Below are 21,097 nucleotides of genomic sequence, written 5' to 3'. Positions count from 1 at the left end.
GGATGAATCAAGGTTTACAGGTGAGAAGACGAATGGAATAGTTGAAATGAGTTTGAGCAACGGATGGGCGAGGGCAGGGTCAGAGTTACAGAGATGAAAGCATACCGCTTTGTTAAAAAATGGCAACAAAAAATAATTTGAATCCTGTCAGAAAATATGAGTATAAGTTGGTTCCATGTATCTTGAATGGAACATACCAAGAAAAATAATGAAAACATTTTCTTGAACCTCTGAAATCATGTCCAAAGCACAGCAAAAGTGAACTATCATCTGCGTGCCTAAAGATCAGCTCCAAGTAAATTAAAAGCTTTCTTTGTTTTTCTTTCTGGGTGTAGGGACCTTAACTTGAACTATTCCCAAAGCATTTGGAACCAGGTGCATAATAATAAATTTTCCTTGGTTTGACATATCTAAATCAAAGAAAAGGGTCATGGATGACCTGAATGGAAAAATAGAAATACCTCACAGCATTTTAATGGAGAATTCCATTTGCTGAGAGATTACACACGATCTTTAATATGCTATAACTCAGATTATATCTGACAGAATTGCTTTGTGATGACACTGTTTATCTACAATGATAAAATGGAACATTCATCAACACTCCTGAGCACCATCTGCTAGGCTCCTCCAATAACTCCTTGTCAGCTGTTGTTGCGAGATCTTTAAATGCTATTGGGATTGGAAGAAGGGAGTTCACCCTGGTATCCTAATCAATACTTAACCCTCAACCACCACCGAAAACACTTATTGTGAAGGATGTCTGTGAGACTGTGCTGATGTGAGATGATTCCATGCTTTCATTGACAAGAATAGTTGAGATGTTGTGGAATTACCAAAAATGTGAGTCTTTATTTCTGAAAATGACATGAAACTGGTGCAATAAAATGTTCCATTCTATGTATCTATCAAGCTTTATTGCATTCTTACCTGATTGGTGAATATTTGGATTTTTTTAAAAATCATGGTTCCTAATCATTTGCTTTATACAGAAACTACTGTTCTGTACTCCTGGTCAACAGTATGCGATGGAATTTTAGATATATAATAGGTTTCAGTGGAGAAACTCAAATGGAATGAAAATTGACAAATAATATGGATGAAAATGAACAATAAGGATAATATTTTGCACTTGCTAGTAACCTGCAAATGAAGAAAGATAGATGGGTCTAACATTTGCTAGTTGCAAGCAGAAAGGCAGAATATCATTAAATATTTGGAGCATTTTGGACCAGCAAAGATAAAATAGCTAGAAAATGGACAATTTGAAAAAAAAATGTTGACCATATGATTGTTAATAAATGAATTATTATGAGTACAAGAAAATGTACGTGAGTATTGGAATGGAAGAAGACCCCAAGTGTTGACCAGTAATCTGGGCCAAGTAATTAAGTACTTTGATGGTGCAGTTGAATTAGGAATGGAAATGTGGTCCAAGTATGAAGCAGTTGAGTCTCAGAGAAATTTTAATTTAAGTGAGAGATTTAATTTGGACGTCGATCTTGGATATTAAATAAAAAGAAGAAACGGATTGTGTAACAGTTGCCATATGATGGGTAGTTACCTCCAAGACAAACAGAAAAGTAAAAGTCCTCAAGATTATTGTGGTTAAATGGGACATACAGTTTGGTTACCCTTTGAAAAGAAAGATTTAAAATGAACTTATGATTGAAAAGGTGGAGGATAAGAAATTGTGGATCAACAAAAAAGCGAGAAGGGTCCAAATATATTGAGTATTAAAAATATTATCATTTAAAGGGATAAATTAAGTTAAAATATTATGACAGATTAGAAGGTGGAAGCAGTGTTTAACTTTAAATGAGCATTCAAAAATGACCATTGACAACTCCTCCATTTGCCAGATTATTTTGGAATCAATACTGTATCAAGTCCAAGAAAATCTGGATATCCTACCAAGTGCTTCACAAGATGCCTAAAGATAAATTATAGATGGAAATTTGTGAAAAGTGCATGGATCAGATGAAACACTTAACACCACTGAACAGTGTCAAATGGTTATAGATCTGAAACATTAAGAATATTCTCATTCCACAAAGGCTACTTCAATTGACAAGTGTTTCCAACATTTTCTATTTCTGCATCTCTGGTTTTGTTTTTGATTTTTGTCAAAGGACTGAATCCATTTCCATTGTTGAAAGTGAATGGAGGGTGCATAAATGTGTAGCATGCATGCTAAATGAAGTGTGGAGTAAGAATGCCACACTCACAGTTGAGTCGAGGTCAAAGACTGATTTATTACTCTGCCAGCTGTTTATATTCATTTCCTGCCTCTGATGACAGGAGTGATGTCATCACAGCGCTGGCCTCCAACTGGCTGGTGTTTCTGCCATTGCCCATTGTTTCCTGCCGTGTGGGAGGTAACGCAGGACGATGGCCATTGGTCCCTCGTGATCGCCATGTTCGCTGGCCATTTTGTGAGCCGGGTCGCAACTCGGTTCGCGGGATGTTACAAATAAATGCATAATTTGTGTATGAAATAAGGTAACTGGAAATAATGTAGCTATAAATGGACGATTCAACCTGCTAGTCAGAATAGTCATGAGTTTAAGACTGAAGATTAATGAGCTATCCTTTCCCATGGAATAGTAGAATGATGAAACATATTTTTGGGAAACAAGAGTTAAACCTACCTTTATTGACGTTTTTTCATTAGTTCCAAGTAGAGGAAAAACTTGCATTTAAAATTCTCATCCTTAGCTTTCAAACCTCTTTGCAGTCTTGATTCTGTTTATCCCCTCCTACCCTGAAACCTGTTCCTCCAACTCTCCCATTTTTCTTTATCCCTCCACTGCTCACTGTGCTATCACCATGAATTCCAAACTATAGACTGGCTCCTTTACCCCTCCCCCCATGACTTAGTTTATGTTTGCTTCTGAAAATTTATGTGAATTTACTTTTGTGTCATGTTTTGTTTGAGAATGCTCTTGTGAAACTTTGTGGGACAATTCCATATTTAAAGGTGCTATAGAAAAAGAAGTATTAGTTGTTTGACTAAGATTTTGGCCGCCTGCCAATTTCTTTCTGCAGCCGTGTGCTAAAGTTTGTCTCTGACAATGGTTCTGTAAAGTACTTCATTCTTCTTGCTATGTTCTGGCTGTTATATAAAGGAATTTTTTAAGAGTAGGATCGTGGCAATAAGTCTTGGCTTAAAAGATTAAATACTTATAAGTAGTGTGAGTAATTTTAAGATAATGGAAGTGTGATCCATAAAATAGAACTGGTTAAGGTCAAAATAATATTTGGGGTACTTCTCATTGATTCTGGAATGAAGCATTATTTTCCAGTAAAGTTTACTTTTGCTTTAGTTGCCATTGTCTGGAACAGCAGCTTGTGTATGGCAATCTATCCTTCTTCCATTTCTAAGCTCTGTTTGGAGAGGTTGGTCTGATTATTACATTTCTGGCTGCTTTAAGTCAAAACGTCACTCACAGCAGTGGCTAACGATACTGCATATAAACAAGACAGTGTGACAGAGTATTTAAAGGTGGTTTGGGGAGGAATTGTTAGAGCAGCTTGCACACACACGTTTTAAAACACAGAATATTTGCAGGAGGCAACAAAGTATTGATAGCAGCTTGCCTGGGAGAGCATGTGATCTTTGCCGGCAGTGGGGAAGAGTTTTGCTCTCAGAGAGGGAGGGCGTGAAACAGAGAGACAGAAATCCGTTCCAGAGGGACAAGCTGGCAAACTTTGTAAAGGTGCCTGGTCAATGGAGAAGACTGGCAGTCTGAAAGGTGACCTGAAAGAAAGAGGATCATCTGGAGAACCCTGAAGGAGGCAAGTTTCGTCAGCAAGACTGGTTGAGAAGGAATCAGGTGCGGATGTCCTGGAAAAGAAATCTCTGAAAACCAGCAAGGACCCTTCTGAGTGGTAACCATTTGCCTGTTAAGCACCAAAGACTGGTGAGCTTTGTTAATGCTAACTTCTGTGTACAGTACAAGAATTGCCTGCAACCAGTGAGATTGGACTGTGATCCAAAGAACTTTTCTAATCTTAAATGAACATTACACACACCTGCGCTTAGTGTTAGAGGGGGGGATTAAGTAGTTAGGTAGGTTAAGTAATAAGGTAAAGTTCAATTCTGTTTTCTTGTTCAAATACAATTAAAAACTACTTTTGTTTAAGTAACCCTGTGTTGTGGTGCATATCTATTGATGCTGGTTTTTGGGGTCCTCTGGACATCATAACAGCAGCAATCATGTGTTCTCAAAGTCCTGAACATATAAATTTCAAATCAGACCAAGAAAATTTTGCCTTTTATTCTGCAAGGGATAGAGCAATTATACAATACCTTCGGACAATGGTTCACAACAATTTTTAATTATCCCTTTACTAACTGGGCCCATCTATAACCAGCCCAAAGACCATTGTTGGGATGGGGATTGACAGGTAAGGTTGAGCCCTTTCCTCGACTATGGAGATATTTTTGTTGTTTTGGTGGGAAAAATACTTTGAATATTTTTAATTTTCTTTGTCCTCAAGATTAGAACCTTGTTTAACATATTGCTTCTATATTACATCAGATACATTTGCCCTTGTTGTATTTCTGTGGACCACTTATAATAAACACAGGCCACTAGGTTGAGAAACACTGCCATAGGACATTTTCTGTTGCATTAAATTCCATTTTAGCACTTATTATTTACTATGAAGCACAAGACAGCTTTAACTCATGATACCTCTTGCTTGTAAAGTCTGTCATATTTACAGGAAGGTAGTTTTGGTGGTCTTGAATTTGAACTTACCAAGTAACAATATAAACTCCTCCAGCTGGAAGTCTGTGGCAATCAGCTAGATACAGAGTGCAGAATTAAACAGGAGACTCACAGGAAATTGTAGATGCTAGAATGTGTTTAACTACAATAGTAAACAAAATCTTTTTCCAAGTGGTAGGCAGTGAAATATCATGGCGGTCAGTACTGTCCTGGGTAAACTTGTACCTCTCACTTTGTTAGTTTTAGATTGGTCAGTGTTTTGAGTTACTGAAAGAAAACAGACACACACTGAGAACACTTCAGTTTATACAAGTCTTTATTACTAAATCTAAAGCTGAATTCAAACTACAATATGCAAGCCCTTCCCAATTATACTCATCAATGCCTGGACTGGTCCCAACTGCCGAAGCGAGGCAACGACCGCACACTTATAGTAGGTTGTCGGGGCACCGGTAGCAGCTTCTCCACCTCCCCCGACCGGGACGTTAGCTAGACTCTAGAAGTTCTTCTTGCTGAGAGACGTTTCCACCCCTGAGATAGTTTTCACTTCAGCAGTGGGACCATGGCTTATATTATCCAAAAGATTGTTTACTCATAGCTTATCTCTTTGAATAAATGATTTAATTATCTTCAAGGTCTCCTGACAGTCTGCGACCAACAAAAGACAACTGCATCTCTGGGCCTCATGGTGGAATTTAGATGTGTCTACTGATTCATATGCATCCCTGGGCCTCATAGTGTAAATTAGATTATTCTTAGCATCCTGGGCCTCATGGTGGAATTTAGATGTGTCTGCTAATTCATATGCATCCCTGGGCCCCATAGTGTAAATTAGATTATTCTTAGCATCCTGGGCCTCATGGTGGAATTTAGATTATGTCTTCTGATTCAACTGCATCCCTTCTTGCATAAGCTGGTCTAAATCCTCCATTACAAGTACCTTGACCCTAGATGCTCACAGAATGTATGAGTGACTTGGATGAAAGAAATAAATGTAAAATTTCTTAAGTTTGGGGATGTTGTAAAACGGAATGGTTGGATGGGGAACTGTGAGCTGTGAGGAGGATGCAGAGGATACATTGTGATTTTGACAGTTTGGGTTGGGCTAAAGAATGTTTAATGTCGATATGTGTGACTCTATCTACTTTGGTCATTAAAAACCATGTTTATTATCTCAATGATAATAGATTGGGAAAAAGTAAGATACAGAAAGGAAGGTACAAGAATATTGCACCATATTCAAGGTCTCATCTTCTAATTTGAATGAATATGCTATGGCTGTCACGGACTTCATTAAGACGTGCGTGGATGAGTGTGTGCCCGTGCATATTGTGAGTACCTCAACTAAAAGCTCTGGATGAATTAAAATATTTGCAATCTGCTGAATGGGAGGTCAATGGCATTCAAGACTGTTGTTCCAGATCTCTACAGGAAATTCAGGTATGACCTACAGAAGGCTATTTCAACAGCAAAGAGGCAATTCCAAGGGAAGCTAGAGACAGAGTCAGATACTTGCCAGCTTTGGTAGGGATTACAGGCTATTACATCCAATAAGGTGGTCGAACATCACCAATGGCTGTGATGCTTCACTATCTGATGTCCTGAACATCTTTTATGCTCCTTTGAAAAGGAGACTTCAACAATATCAATGAGAATCCTTGCAGAAGCTGATAACTCTGAGGCCAAAGTAAAAACATTTTTCAAGAGGGTGAACACTCGCAAGGTGTTAAGCCCTGATGGCGTACTTGGCAGGGTACTGAAAATCTGTGCCAACCAACTCGCTGGAGTGTTCATGGACATTTTTAGTCACTCATTGCTGTAGTTGGAGGTCATCTCCTGCTTCAAAAGGGCATCAATCATACTGGCCCAAAAAGAGCAGAGTGAGGTGACTCAATGACTATCTCCCAGTAGCCCTCACATCTGCTGTGATGAAATGCTTTGAGAGATTGGTCATGGCCAGAATTAACTTGTACCTAAGTAAAGATCTGCACCCACTACAATTCACCTACCACCACAATCGCTCCACAGCAGATGCAATCTCACTGGCTCTCCACTCAGCCCTGGATCACCTAAATAACAGCAATGCGTACATCAGGCTACTTTTCATCGATTACAACTCAGCTTTCAAATCCATTATCCCCTCAGTACCAGTCAGCAAGCTTCAAAACCTGGGCCTCTGCACCTCCCTCTGCAACTGGAACTTGGACTTCTTCTTTGGAAAACCACAGTAAGTATGAATTGGAAATCATATCTCCTTCTTACTGACATTCAACACAGGCGCACTTTAAGGATATGTACTTAGCCCACTGTTCTACTCGCTCTACATCCATGACTTGTGTAGCTGGACACAATTCAAATGCCATCTAAAAATTTGCTGACGATACCATAGTCATCAGCAGATTTAAAGATGGCAATGAGGAAGTGTACAGGAGTGAGATAGATCAGCAGGTTGAGTGGTGTTACAACAACAACCATGAGTAAAACTAAGGAACTGATTGTGGACTTCAGGAGGGGGCAATCAGAAGAACACAAACCAATCCTCATTGAGCGGTCAGTGGAAAAGGTTAAGAACTTCAAATTCCTGAGTGTCAACAACTCTGAAAATCTCTCCTGGGGCTTCCATGTTGATTCAATCTTGAAGAAAACTTGCCAATGGCTATACTTTGTTAGGGGATTGAGGACATTTGGTACGTCACCAAAGATTCTTGCAAATTCCTATAGGTGTAATGTGAAGAGCATTCTCACTGGTTGCATCACTGTCAGATATGGAGGTGCCAATGCACAGGACTGGAAAAGACTACAGAGAATTGTGAACTCAACCAGCACCATCATGGACACCAGTCTTCACTCCATTGAGGATATCTACAAGAGACCGTGTCTCAAAAAGCAGCCTCTATCCTCAAGGATCTTCACCACCCAGGCCATGCCCTCTTCTCACTGCTACCTTCAGGAAGGAGGTACAAGAGCCTGAAGATGAACACCCAGTGGTATAGAAAAAGCTTTTCCCCTTCTGCCATCAGATTTCTGAATGGACAGTGAACCACCGACATTATATCACTTTCTCATCTTTTGCACTAATTTATTTATTTTTTTAAAATGTTATTTATAGCAATTTTACACCCACAATGCTGCCACAAAACAACAAATTTTGTGACATGTTCATGACGATAAATTCTGATTCTGATTCACGATGAGTTCTGGATAGTGTTGTCCATGAGTTGTCGAGATCAAGTGTTAAGGTGCAGAAGGCAGATGGGACCACACCTTTTGTTGTAGGTTAATTGTGTGTAATTGGATGACATGTTTCAAGTGAAATGACTTCTACCAATAATTTTTTTAAAATAAAAAGCACGGGGGCGCAACAGGTTGCACTGGTTCCTCACGACTTCTGTAACCTGGGTTTGATCTTGACCTTGTGCAGTGTCTGTGCGGAGTTTGCACATTCTTGCTGTGATGTTTAGGTTTCTTTCAGATGATTAGGTGCTGCCATTTTCTTCTGCATTCTGAAGATTTGTGGAGCTGGCAGCAGGAGCTGTGAAGGATTTGGAGTTTATGTGAGAATAAAATGGATTTCAGATAGGATTGGTGTAAAAAAATGGATCCTTGATGGTTGACATGGATTAGAGGGCTGAAAGGGTTAGGGTTAAGGTTTCTGTGCTGTAACTATCACTTTATAGGGGTTTTTATGCTCAAAACCCACATTATCGCCTGCTCAAGTTTTTACATAAAAGCTGACGACCGAAAATACAGATCGCATTGTGCTTTTATGCAGGGGTGATTCATGAGCCGGCTTCCGAAGCTGAAGGAGGCAGGGCAAGTCGTGCAGTTGTGTCGCCCACCACCATAACGTGAAACATACGCAGCAGGAAGGGAAAGTGACCTATACTCGAAATGGCGATTGAAGTGCAGGTACAAGTGCTAGTGGAGATCTGTGCGAACAAGATCTGTGCAAGTAGTCAGGCAGATCTTCTGCACCACATAATTGCCTTTTTTGACTATACAGGTTATTTAAATTTTGTGGTCTTTGGTTGCGGGCTGATGGCACCATCGCGACATAATCAGCCCTCCCTTTTGGAGCCGCATTCAGCGGCATCCTTTTATAGAGGAGGTGGAGTGACTTTGCTCCACATCTAACACAACCCCCCAGGTGGAGGGAACATGGAGCAAGTTGGATCAGCTGATCCTCCATTGGACATTTTATGGAGCTAAGTGGAGTGATTTAAGGGCAGAGGAAACCTATCTTTACAAATCACTAATTTTAACTATAAAAGGGCCTTGAGAAAGCAAATGGGACGTTGGTCTTCACTGCAAGTACAGGGTCAATGATACAGCTGCAGAGGGACTTGGTGAGAACAAATCTGTTGTTTTCAAGATTCAATTTATTGTCATGTAATAAAATAGTGTCAAATTACGCAAAATTGCTTTTGCCTGCTGTAAGGCAGAGATTCGCCATGAGCAAAAATTGCCTGAAATTACAGTCAGAGAAAGAGAACCAGAAGATAGTCCCCCACCCCCACCCCCCAGAATCCTAAGTCTGTGCAGATTCCACAGCCTCCGCAGTCATTCAGTCCAAACCATTGGCAACCCGAGCTCCAGATCTGAACCTCTGACAAGATCAGGAACCCTTTGGCACCCACTTGCATCCCGGTTCTGATACCTGCTACCCCTTCAACCAGTTTTGAGCCAGTCGCCAGCAGCCCTCAACCTCTGTGGGTTCCTTGCCTCGAGTCCACTGCATGCTTGGATCTTTCAGCCGCAGAGCCCCCCCTCACTGGTCATGGTTGCCATCCCGTGGGTCTGCTTCTCCTTCTCAGACCTGGGGGGAGGGGGTGGTCGTCTCACCATTTTCTGGTGCCCTGCGTCAGTCCACCGATTCCCTGGAGTCTGTAATCCCTCTTGGCTCCTGCCAATCATAGGATTTTAAATAAATCTACCGTTGGCTCCTTTAAGAGGCAGTTCAAAGCTTGTGCAGTGCTGATGGCAATTGGATCCCGCAGGAGCACTGTATCTCTGCTCCTCACTCTCCGTGGGTCCGCACCAGCGGCAGGCGCTGCTGTGGGGAGCTAAGATCTTATGTGAGGAAAAAATGTACTTGCTCTGGAGGGGTGTAACAGAGATGTACTAAATTGATTCCTGGATGGCAAAATTGATGTTAGGTGGCCAGTCCTATATTCATTGGAGCATAGAAGAATGAGCAGGGAACTCATGGAAACCTCTAAAAATCTATCCGTACAGTGGCATTTCTGGTAGCCGGAGTCACAGACTCAGGATGTGCCATTGAAATCAGGAGAAATATGTTCTCCCAGAAAGGCAGGGGACCTGTAGAATTCTCCACCATAGAAGACAGTGGAGACCCAGTCATTAAATGTACTCAAGAAGGGGTTTGATATATTGCTTGATACCAAGGGATATAGGGAGAAGCCATGAACAGGGTACTTTAGAGAATGATCAAGCATTGTCACAGTGGATGGTGGAGCAGGTTCAAAGGGATGAATGGCCTACTCCTGCCTCTATTTACCATGTATGATGATATTGTAGATGCTTTGGTAACCACTATCAGTGGTGTGTCATGACTAACTATTGTGATGAGTGCCCAAATCAAGACTAGCCATAAAGGTGTCCTCACTCTTCGAAGCAGGTCAGATGGAGCTTCCCCTTTACTTGAGGTCTATACTGTGTTCTTGTTTGTCAGTTACTAGTCCTGAAGCAAATTTGGAATCTAGCTTGGATAATTTTGTTTCTGATTAACAAATGAGAAAGACAATATCATGTTGGAGTCCTGGATTTGATGATGTATACTCAAATTCTGTATATGGCTTTGTTAAAATTTTTGTTTGTGAATATTTTGATGGTCTTGTGTGCTTCACTTCCATGGCCATCGACCATGGTAGATAAATGATTGGTATATACTTGGTACACACTCACGAGATTGTGCAAGGAGTTTTCCACTAAATTTATGGTTACTATTTTCTTTCAGAATTTCATTTATGCCTTTTAATTTGCTTGGAGCTGCGTGTCTACATGTCCTAGTATTGCACAGATTTTGGGTGATAGTTTGGATTTCACACTCGAGAGGCACTGTGAAGCACACAAACCTTGCTTCCTCTACTTACCTCGTCATCACATCCCACAAAGTTAACTATTATGATACTTTCCACCTTCTGTGTTGCTGTAACTTCAGCTAATTTAAAACTTCACTCTCCAAACGTCACCTCTGCACTCATTGGCATGCACTTGTTACTTGAAGAAAAAGTTAAAACAATATTTAAGTTTAAGTTTAAAATTAACCACACTAATTGAAAATAGCACCACCATTTGGATACTATTTTTAAAATATTTACTTGCAGTTTAAAAGACAAACTCTGGTGTATTTCGGAGAATTTAGTGGCACGTGTCAATTAAACCAAACTTGTCATCCGTTTTAATGTGGTCTTTTTGGTGCAGCTTCAGAAAGAGCTCGAGAAATCGATCTTGCTGATTTTGGCATTTATTTGTATACATGGTCTCCAGAATCTGTCCAAATTACTTTTTAATAGCTGTAAGCTCTATCAACCTCATTGTTGTTTGCACCATACAAATAAATATCTCCCTTTATTAGACAGCAGCTCAACAAGCTTTCATTTTACTTTAGCACCATCTAGTGACAGGTATGGCCATTGCCTCTGTATGCACCATCCATCCATCAGATGATTTCTCCTTGAACCTATAGGCACCCATATTGTATCACTCAGCATACACTTGCTATAATTCTTTCATTGAATAATGATCTTAACACTGCCCATAATTAAACCAATGGAATAATATACTCTATCCAATCTTTAATGAATATCATGAACCATTTTATTCTTACCACTTTTCTTTGGCTTGGCTTCGCGGACGAAGATCTATGGAGGGGGCAAAAAGTCCACGTCAGCTGCAGGCTCGTTCGTGGCTGACCAGTCCGATGCGGGACAGGCAGACACGATTGCAGCGGTTGCAAGGGAAAATTGGTTGGTTGGGGTTGGGTGTTGGGTTTTTCCTCCTTTGCCTTTTGTCAGTGAGGTGGGCTCTGCGGTCTTCTTCAAAGGAGGTTGCTGCCCGCCAAACTGTGAGGCGCCAAGATGCACGGTTTGAGGCGTTATCAGCCCACTGGCGGTGGTCAATGTGGCAGGCACCAAGAGATTTCTTTAGGCAGTCCTTGTACCTTTTCTTTGGTGCACCTCTGTCACGGTGGCCAGTGGAGAGCTCGCCATATAATACGATCTTGGGAAGGCGATGGTCCTCCATTCTGGAGACGTGACCCATCCAGCGCAGCTGGATCTTCAGCAGCGTGGACTCGATGCTGTCGACCACTACTAGCTTGAAAATATTTTAAAGATAAATGTATTCACATTTTGCATATTAGAAACTATATTATAATTGATATTAGAATCCTTGCTTTATCCAACACCCTCTCATGGGTGTAGATTGAAACACTTACTATGGTCAATCCAGCACAAAAGGAAGGAATTTAGTTATTACTGCTCAGACCTAAAAATTTCTCAACATACTTGAGTCAATTTGATTTTAATGGGTAGTTATTTATAATATGAATCTAAACATACAAGTTGTGAACTGCAAAGACTGAAAAGAAGAAAATGAAATAAATTACAAGGTCACCCACCTCTGCTCTGAGGTCGCTCAACTGAATCAAGTGGGTCTTTTCTTGACATTTGGACATTCATCGTGTTCTACCAGTTAATAGAGTGGGCTGCAAGAAAATTCTGCTCTCTTACCTCCTCCTTGCACCTGAGTGCATTCTATGAGACACAGAGAGTTTGTGTGACATGTCATCTATCAGCATCCATCAATCCCCTGGACCTTCCCCACCACAATTCAATACATAGTTTGAATAAACTTTCTCTCTCTGTCCCACTAACCTTCATCAATCTTGTCAATGAATGGAATAAAGTAAAGGCCATCCAAAACAAGCTCATTCAAAACTCAGCGGGGAGGATCCTTGGGCTTCATCAGCATCAGGTTTTAAATGGACCATTGGCAATGTGGCCACTTTTTGCATTAATAGCAAATCAAACCCACCTTCCTATAAATGTCATCTCCCTGGGGATCAATCCCATTAGGTACATTCCTCCTTTCCTCATCCCATTCCAACTTATGCTATGTCTTCAGCTTTCCTTTGATTTTAATATTGCCTACATTAGGGATAATTTGCAGTAGCCATTTAATCTACCCATACTCTCATACAAATGTGAACCAAACTGGTGATATCCAGAGGAGTGAGTGCCTGCCTTCGATATCAAGGCAACTTCCAACAAATTGCAATATCAAGTTGATCCAGTAAAAATGAAAATAGCAATCGGAGGGAAATCATTGGATTGAGTCAATCCTCACAGAAAGGAAGGTGCTCATTGTTCTCATTGGCTAACATTCTCAGACCCAAAATGCTGCAATAAACACAGATCTTGTCCTGAGGATTAAGGAGCCGGAAACATATATCTCATTTTAAAAAATCATATGATTATTTGAGGAGGATTTGCAAACAAAGTGTGTTGATATTATCCCAGTGGCATGAACCGAGTTGCAAGAGTTACTTATAACATAAGGAACTGTGCTATATTAGACCAGCAGTTTATTAACTAACTATAGAAATTTTATTGGCAAGCATGGGTAAAACAAATTGATTCTTTCAATATTTCGGACACATGAAGAAAATAATTACATGGCTTACTAATGATACATGATAAGAGAATAATTATTTTTTTTTAATGACTTGATTATATTGCTTTCTGTTTAAAGATCACTACAGATAAGTTTTATCATATCCTTGTCATCTTCAAATGGAAGCACTGGTTGTTTGAGGATCCTTCTGCAAATGAGGGAAGTGATGTTGCACTGGCAGATATACAATGGCCCACTAACGCAAAACATTGTGCGCTGAAATTTCTCCAGAGGCTTGAGCATGTGATCTGAACCAGCACACCAGTTTGTACTGAGAAGCTGCTATGCTGTCAAAGGGTGCCACCTTTTGAATGGGATATTAATACATGGCTCGACATGCCTCTCTTGTGGTCACACAACATAGAGATTATCCTCAGGCCACTGTGCCACCAAGCATGACCAGTGGCAACAGGTATAATGTATTTTATTGTCTAAATGTCTTCTGAAATGAATGATTTATCACTGAGCTATAAAAGCAATTAATACAGCTGGAAGGGCCAAAATCTTTTCAAGTATTTATGTCGTTATCATAGGGGACTTTAACATGCACATAGACCGGGTGAATCAAGTTGGTTGAGGCAGCCTTGAGGAGGACTTCATAGAATGTGATCGTGATAGGTTTTTGGACAGCATGTTACTCAGCCTACAAGTGAATGTGCTATCTTGGATCTGGTCCTGTCCAATGAGACGGGTAACACGAGTGATTCTGTAGTTGGGGATTCTCTAGGAAAGAGTGATCACAGAATGATTGAGTTTCTCATACAAATGGAGGGTACAATAGTTTGATCTAAAACCAGTGTATTATGGTGTATTTTTCACAGTGCTCAACAAAAGTATATTCCAGTTAAAAGCAAGGACACTAAGGGTGGAGGCAGCCAGCCTTGGATAACTGAGGAAATAAAGGAAGGCATCAAACTAAAAGCTTGTGCGTACAAAGAGCAATGGGAAACGAGAAGATTCAGAAAACTTTAAAAAGCAACAAAGTGAGCAGGAAAGAGAGGGAAGGTAGACTATGAAAAAAAAGATTAGCACAAAATATAAAAATGGACAGTAAAAGTTTTTATAATTATATAAAGTAGAAAAGGGTGGCTCAAGTGAATGTTGGTCCCTTGGAGGATGAGAGGGGGAATTGATATTGGGTAATGAGGAAATGGCTGAGGCTTTGAATGATTATTTTGTGTCAGTCTTCACGATGGAGGACATGTTAAACAAGCCAAAGACAGATGTTATGGATGTGATGGGAGTTGAGGACCTGGATACAATAGCTATGACTAGAGAGGTAGTACTGATGAGTCCCCTGGTCCTGATGGAATGAATCCCATGGTACTGAAAGAAAAGGCAGGAAGCATAGTGGAGGTTTTGCTGATAATTTACCCAAATTCTCTGGAATTGGGGCAGGTCCCAGTGGATTGGAAGATGGCAATAGTTACAACACTATTTTTTGAATATTTTATTTGTGATTTTACAGACTCGTACATCTCAAATAACACAGAATATTCATCCTCTTTTTCAGAGTATAATATAGCGAGTCTTTTTTCCCCTCCCCTACCCCCGTCCTTCTCCCCTCACCCCTTTTCCCACCCCAAAACGATAAATCAACAAACACATACTAATTACAAAAAAGAATAAACCACAACAAAATAACAATGGTTACAAATGGATCACAGAAATAATCCAAAGGTAACATAAGCCAAGAAGATACCTGAGCAACCTAGAGTATACCGAAAAAACAAAACTGTTACAGAGTATATAGATATCTTTTTGGGAGATAAATTGGGAAAGTTTTGTTAGAATCGGTTACATACAAGCACTTTAAACAGCTCTTATTTGAAATACTGGATATCTGCCCAATGCTAGACATATTAGGGCCTCACAGCTTTTGCAAGAGCTTTGAAGAGTGCTCAAGAGACTTCACTAATAGATTGTTGTTTACAAAAGGCAACAGATGAAAGAGCATGTTGGAGCCGCTTCTGTCTGGAAGAGTGCTTGCTGTTCTAAGAGGATCATGTGGTTTTGCAAGCAGAGAGAGTCAAACAGGTTTTCTCTCAGAGAGAGAGAGAGATAAAAACACACACACACAAATTACTTGTACAGTGTTACAGCCAGCAGAAGCAGCTGGGACTAGAACAGGACAAGCTGGAAAGCTTGTGGGAAGCCCATCTGGAAGATGGCCTAGTCAAAGCCCTTGTGGTTCATGCAAGAGGAGAGGACTATCTGTCTAATGTTTCAATAAGAGAAACAAAAAGGAACTCTGTGATGACCTGAAAGAAAGAAGTTATCATCTGGAGAACCTTGACAGGGTCAGCAAGACACTGGAGTGGCTGATGGAAGTACATCAGTTGTGGATGTCCTGGAACAACAAATCTCTCTCTAAAAAATGACGAGAACCATCCTGAGCGGTAACCATTTACCTTTCAATCATCAAAGCCTGATGAACTTTATAAATGTTAAATTCTGTGCACAGTATAAGAATTGCCTGTAACCAGTGAACTTGGAGGAATGAGAAGTGAGATTGGACTGTGAACCAAAGAACTTTTCTGAACTTACACACACGTGCACTTAGAATTAGAAGGGGGGTTAAGTTAGGTTAAGTAAGTCATTAGTGATAAGTTAAAGTTTGATTCTATTTTCATGTTTAAAGATAATTAAAAGCAACATTTGTTTAAGTAATCATTTGTCTTGGTGAATATCTATTGCTGCTGGGTTTTGGGGTCCCCTTGGCTTGTAACAAAACAAAAAGAGACAATACTGGTCTCAGAGTCATTTCTTCAATCCTGACATTCTAGGACAGGCATGAACTTACCAGCCACTGCTCCTTTAAAGAAAGGTAGTTGGGGGTGGGGGGGTGTAATCATACCTGTGTTGCAATGTACGACAAGTACAGTTGCCACACTTCAATGTACGTGACATACCTCCTCCTCAGATTGTAGATGATTTTCACAAGTGGAACACATCTCTGCATCTCCATGCTCTAATGTGTGGTGCTCAGCTGGAAGTCAGACTTCCAGGTAACCGCTATACATTTCCTGGCCACACCCAAGGAGACCTTTTCAAACTGAATTTGATATTTCGATAATCTCAAACTTATGTCCATGATATTCCCCAGCAGGAACAGCTCTAGGCCCTGTGGAAAGTCCCAAAATATCCCCTAGATCTACCCAAAAGGGTCTCACTTTGGTGCAAAGCCAGGTGCAATGTACAAAGGTTCCTGTCTCTACAATGCATCTAAAACACTGAGATTTCTGATTTTACCTTGTGTAATTTTTGCGGCATAAGTTACAGCTGGTTCAGGAAATTATACTGCGCCAGCCTATATCTGGCATTAATGACTCTTGTCATGCTGTCCCAACATAAGTCGGACCAGCCCTGCTCATGAATTGTTGTTCCTAAATTTGACTCCCATCTTTGCATCGATTTATGGAGGCCCGGTTTCAGGCCCTCATTTTAGAACAGGAGAAATGTAGCAGAGATGAATTTACATGTGATTCCCTTTCAAATTAGAGCCTCCATGCCATTAAGCACCGGCAGGACCATAGATGGGCCTAAATTATCCCTCAAAAAAATCTTAGTTGAAGATAGCAGAAGAAGGCCTTATTTGATAAATCTAATTTGTTTTTTAATTGCTTGAAGAGCATGAGCTTCCCCTTCTTGTAACAGTCCTCGATACACCTGATCCCTTTCTGGCACATTATGCCACTATTCCAAAAAGGATAGAGGCAAAAGGCAGAGAACTATAGGCCAGTTATTTAACCTCTGTAGTTGGAAAATGCTTGAAGCCACCATTAAAGAAGAAATAACAAGGCATCTGGAGTGAAATGGATCCAACAGGCAGGTGCAGCATGGGTTCAGCAAAGGCAGGTCCTGCTTGACAAAGTTCTTTGAGAATATAATGAGCATGGTAGATAGAGGGGAGCAGATGGACATTGTTTACCTGGATTTCCAGAAGGTGTTCGATAAGGTGCCACATGAAAGACTTGTGCAGAAGATAGGGATGCATAAAGTTGGAGGTGATGTATTAGCATGGATAAAGGATTGGTTAACCAATACAAAGTGGAGTTGGAATTCAGGGGTGTTTTTCTGGTTTGGCAATCAGTGGTGAGTGGTGAGCTGCAGGGGCTGATGCTGGGCTCACAACTGTTCACGATACATTAACAATCTGGAAGAGGGGACAGTGTGTAGTATATCTAAATTTGCTGATGACACTAAATTGAGTGGAAAAGGAAATTGTGGCAGAGGATACCGGGAGTCTCCAGAGATAAATGGATAAATGCGTGCGCACGCAGACACACACATATATTTATATACATATACACACACACACATAATTATATACATATACACTCATATTTAATATATATATTTATATATATATATACACACACACATATACATATATATTTACACACACACACATTTGTGTGTAAATATGTAAATGTGAGGTTATCCATTTTGGGAAAAAAGGAAGATCAGGTTATTATTTAAATGCCAAGCGATTGCAGCATGAATCGCAAAAGGTTGGTTTGCAGATGCAGCAGACTATCAAGAAGTCCTTCGTTGCTAGAGGGATTGAATTTATGAACAGGGAAGTTATGCTGTAATTGTTCAAGGTTCTGGTGAGACTGTATCTGGAGTACTGCATGTAGTTCTGGTCTCTTTATTTGTGGAAGGATGCACTAGCTTTGAAGGCAGTGAAGAAGAAGTTCACTTGGTTGATTCCAGAGATGAGGAGGTTAGCCTTTGAAGAGAGATTGAATCATCTGGGACTATATTCACTGGAATTTAGAAGAATGAGAGTGGATCCTAATAGAAATGTTTAACATTATGAAAAGCATAGTTAAGATAGAATTATTTCCATTGGCAGGGGAGACCACAACTAGGGGTCATAGCCTTAAGATTCAGGGTAGTAGATTTAGGACAGAGATGAGGAGGAACTGCTTTTCTCAGAGGGTGGTGAATCTATGGAATTTTCTGCCCATTGAAGCAGTGGAGGTGACCTCAGTAAATATATTTAAGACAAGGTTGAATAGATTTTTACATAAATTTTTTACATATGGAATTAAGGGATATGGGGAAAACACAGTTAAGTGGAGATGTTTATATCAGCCATGATCACTGAATGGTGGAACAGGTTCGTCAGGCCGAATGGCCTACTTCTGCTCCTATTTGTTATGTTCTTAAATGTTCTGATGGTTGCAGTTTATTGAGTAAAAAACAGGATTTTAAGAGTACCTCAATGAAGTAATCAATATTTAAAAGCAAAGACCTGAAAATTTATCAGTTCTGGAGGGAAATGCATCAAGTACATGGAACTTATTTTGTAATAATGTGCTTTGCCAATATTAAGTGCCAAAACTGAGTGGTAATATTGTTTTGCAGTTGAAAAACAAACACAAGACTGCCCAAGGGTTCAATGCAGTGTGCACCATAGAAGGAAACCGGATCTTGCTATACATAACAAGACTTATTTGAAGAGGCTTGCATTGTAACTAAACTGTGTTCACGATTGACTGAATAATTTTGGTTTGCAATAAGGAATATGGATAAGTTGCAATTTGGCTGCTGGGAAATTGACTTGGGGGAAACAGTACCATTGCAATAGCAGTAGGTGAAGGAGTAATCCAAATTTAAATTAATATAGAACTATTTATGGGGGGGGGGGGAATGAGGGAAACAGTAAAATGTCTTAAGAAGAATAAGCACTTGGTCAAGTGGGGTTTGCCACTTCCCTGGAATACTAAGTCCAAAACGTCCCCATGAGGCATTCGTTGCATTGCCACGTTTAAATTCTGAAGACTTCTACTGTCAGAAGGAAAATGGCAACGTTCCTCAAATTTGCATGTTTTTTTTTCTCTCTCTGTTCAGCACAAAATAAGCTCTCTTCCTGTTGTCAGTCTTTCCACCCAAAACCGTCCCACAGCTGCCTCGCCTCCCTCATTGCTGCTCTGAAACACATGGAACAGGTTGGTTGGAGAAAGCGCGATTTTTTAATCTGCCATCCCTGCGATCCTTTAAAGGGAAGATACTACCAACCTTCTCGGTTACTCGCAGCTTTGTCGGGCGGCCCTATGGAGCAGATTCCTAATAAGGAAACTTGCTGCGAGTAACGGTCCAGCTGAGAAAAGAGTTGGAAGCAAGAGGGGAATTAAGCCTCAGTGTTCACTGGACTTTGCAAACTTCGCGAAAGGTTGAGACGGCCAAGTTATCCTCGGCGGGAGGCCACAATCAGTTGCCAACACACGCGAAGCTGACCCGCAGCTGAAGGCATCGACCGGACCGAACTGAACTGGGCGCAGAAACTTCGTCCAGCGCGAGAGGGGCTTGATTGGCAGCTGCGGTGCGTCGGTCGCCTCCACCCCCGGCGCTGAGAGCCGCACGCGGATGGGTGAGTTGCCGCTCGGCCAGTCTGCCAAGGGTTTGCAGGGAGTGAGAGAAAGGAATCAGGATCTCATTTCCCCCTCCCCTCATTTCCCCCTCCCCTCAATCCCCCCTCCCCTCAATCTCCCCCTCAATCCCCCTCCCCTCATTCCCCTTCCCCTCATTCCCCCTCCCTTCATTCCCCCTCCCCTCATTCCCCCTCCCCTCATTCCCCCTCCCCTCATTCCCCCTCCCCTCATTCCCCCTCCCCTCATCCCCCCTCCCCTCAATCCCCCTCCCCTCAATCCCCCTCCCCTCAATCCCCCTCCCCTCAATCCCCCTCCCCTCAATCCCCCTCCCCTCAATCCCCCCTCCCCTCAATCCCCCTCCCCTCAATCCCCCTCCCCTCAATCCCCCCTCCCCTCATTCCCCCTCCCCTCATTCCCCCTCCCCTCATTCCCCCTCCCCTCATCCCCCCTCCCCTCAATCCCCCTCCCCTCAATCCCCCCTCCCCTCATTCCCCTTCCCCTCATTCCCCCTCCCTTCATTCCCCCTCCCCTCATTCCCCCTCCCCTCATCCCCCCTCCCCTCAATCCCCCTCCCCTCAATCCCCCCTCCCCTCAATCCCCCCTCCCCTCAATCCCCCCTCCCCTCAATCCCCCCTCCCCTCAATCCCCCTCCCCTCAATCCCCCCTCCCCTCATTCCCCTGCTTGCCCAGTGAAACACTGTGAACGAATCATGGACAGAACCTGATGACAAACCTCTCCCAGTGGAGCCGCCAGTAATCTCTTAGAGGGACTGGCTGTCAGTGTAGTGGATGCTGTGAACCCCCAGAAGCTTACAGGATGGAGCTGGTGTTAAGGGACCAGGTGAGATTCTCCACCAAGTGCACACCAAGGAACTTGATAGTCTTGATGACCTCAGTGGTCGAACCGTCAATGGTAAGCAGAGCGTGGTGTGTCGTTCTCCCCCCCTCCACCCCCCCAACTCCCAGACCCTCTGAAGTCGACATTTTCACATTTTTTTAAACGTTTAGATACAGGTTGTTGGCTGTGCACCAGTTTGTTAGTGACTGCACCTCATCTCTGTACACTGACTCGTCATTCTTACTAATAGGGCCCACTACGGTCATGTCATCAGTGAACTTGATGATGTGGTTCAAGCTGTATTTAGCTGCACAGTTGTGAATCAGCAGAGTAAACAGGAGTGGATTAAGCCTGCAGCCTGGGGTGGGGTGGGGGTGGGGTGGGGGTGGGGGGGGGTGGGGGAGGCAGTGCTCTGTGATGGTCTTGGAGGTGCTATTACTGAT

General features: G+C 41.7%; 1 protein-coding gene across 30 annotated transcripts in view; it reads left to right on the top strand.

Annotated features, from left to right (window-relative positions):
- LOC138738811 (rho GTPase-activating protein 6-like) overlaps positions 1-21,097 on the top strand; it is a 564,699-nt gene that overhangs the window by 382,655 nt on the left and 160,947 nt on the right. Inside the window, exon 1 of one of the 30 annotated variants that reach the window (XM_069889796.1) lies at positions 19,329-19,815. The exons of the other annotated variants lie outside the window; for them this stretch is intronic. The gene's annotated coding sequence lies outside the window, so the exon portion shown is untranslated. Of the gene's footprint in view, positions 1-19,328; positions 19,816-21,097 lie in introns of those variants that run through there. 30 annotated transcript variants of the gene reach the window in all.

This window comes from Narcine bancroftii, chromosome 7 (genome assembly GCF_036971445.1).
Source record: "Narcine bancroftii isolate sNarBan1 chromosome 7, sNarBan1.hap1, whole genome shotgun sequence".
Classification (NCBI taxonomy): Eukaryota; Metazoa; Chordata; class Chondrichthyes; order Torpediniformes; family Narcinidae; genus Narcine; species Narcine bancroftii.
Note: the sequence above shows the minus strand (reverse complement) of the source record. Positions and strands in the feature narration are given on the sequence as shown.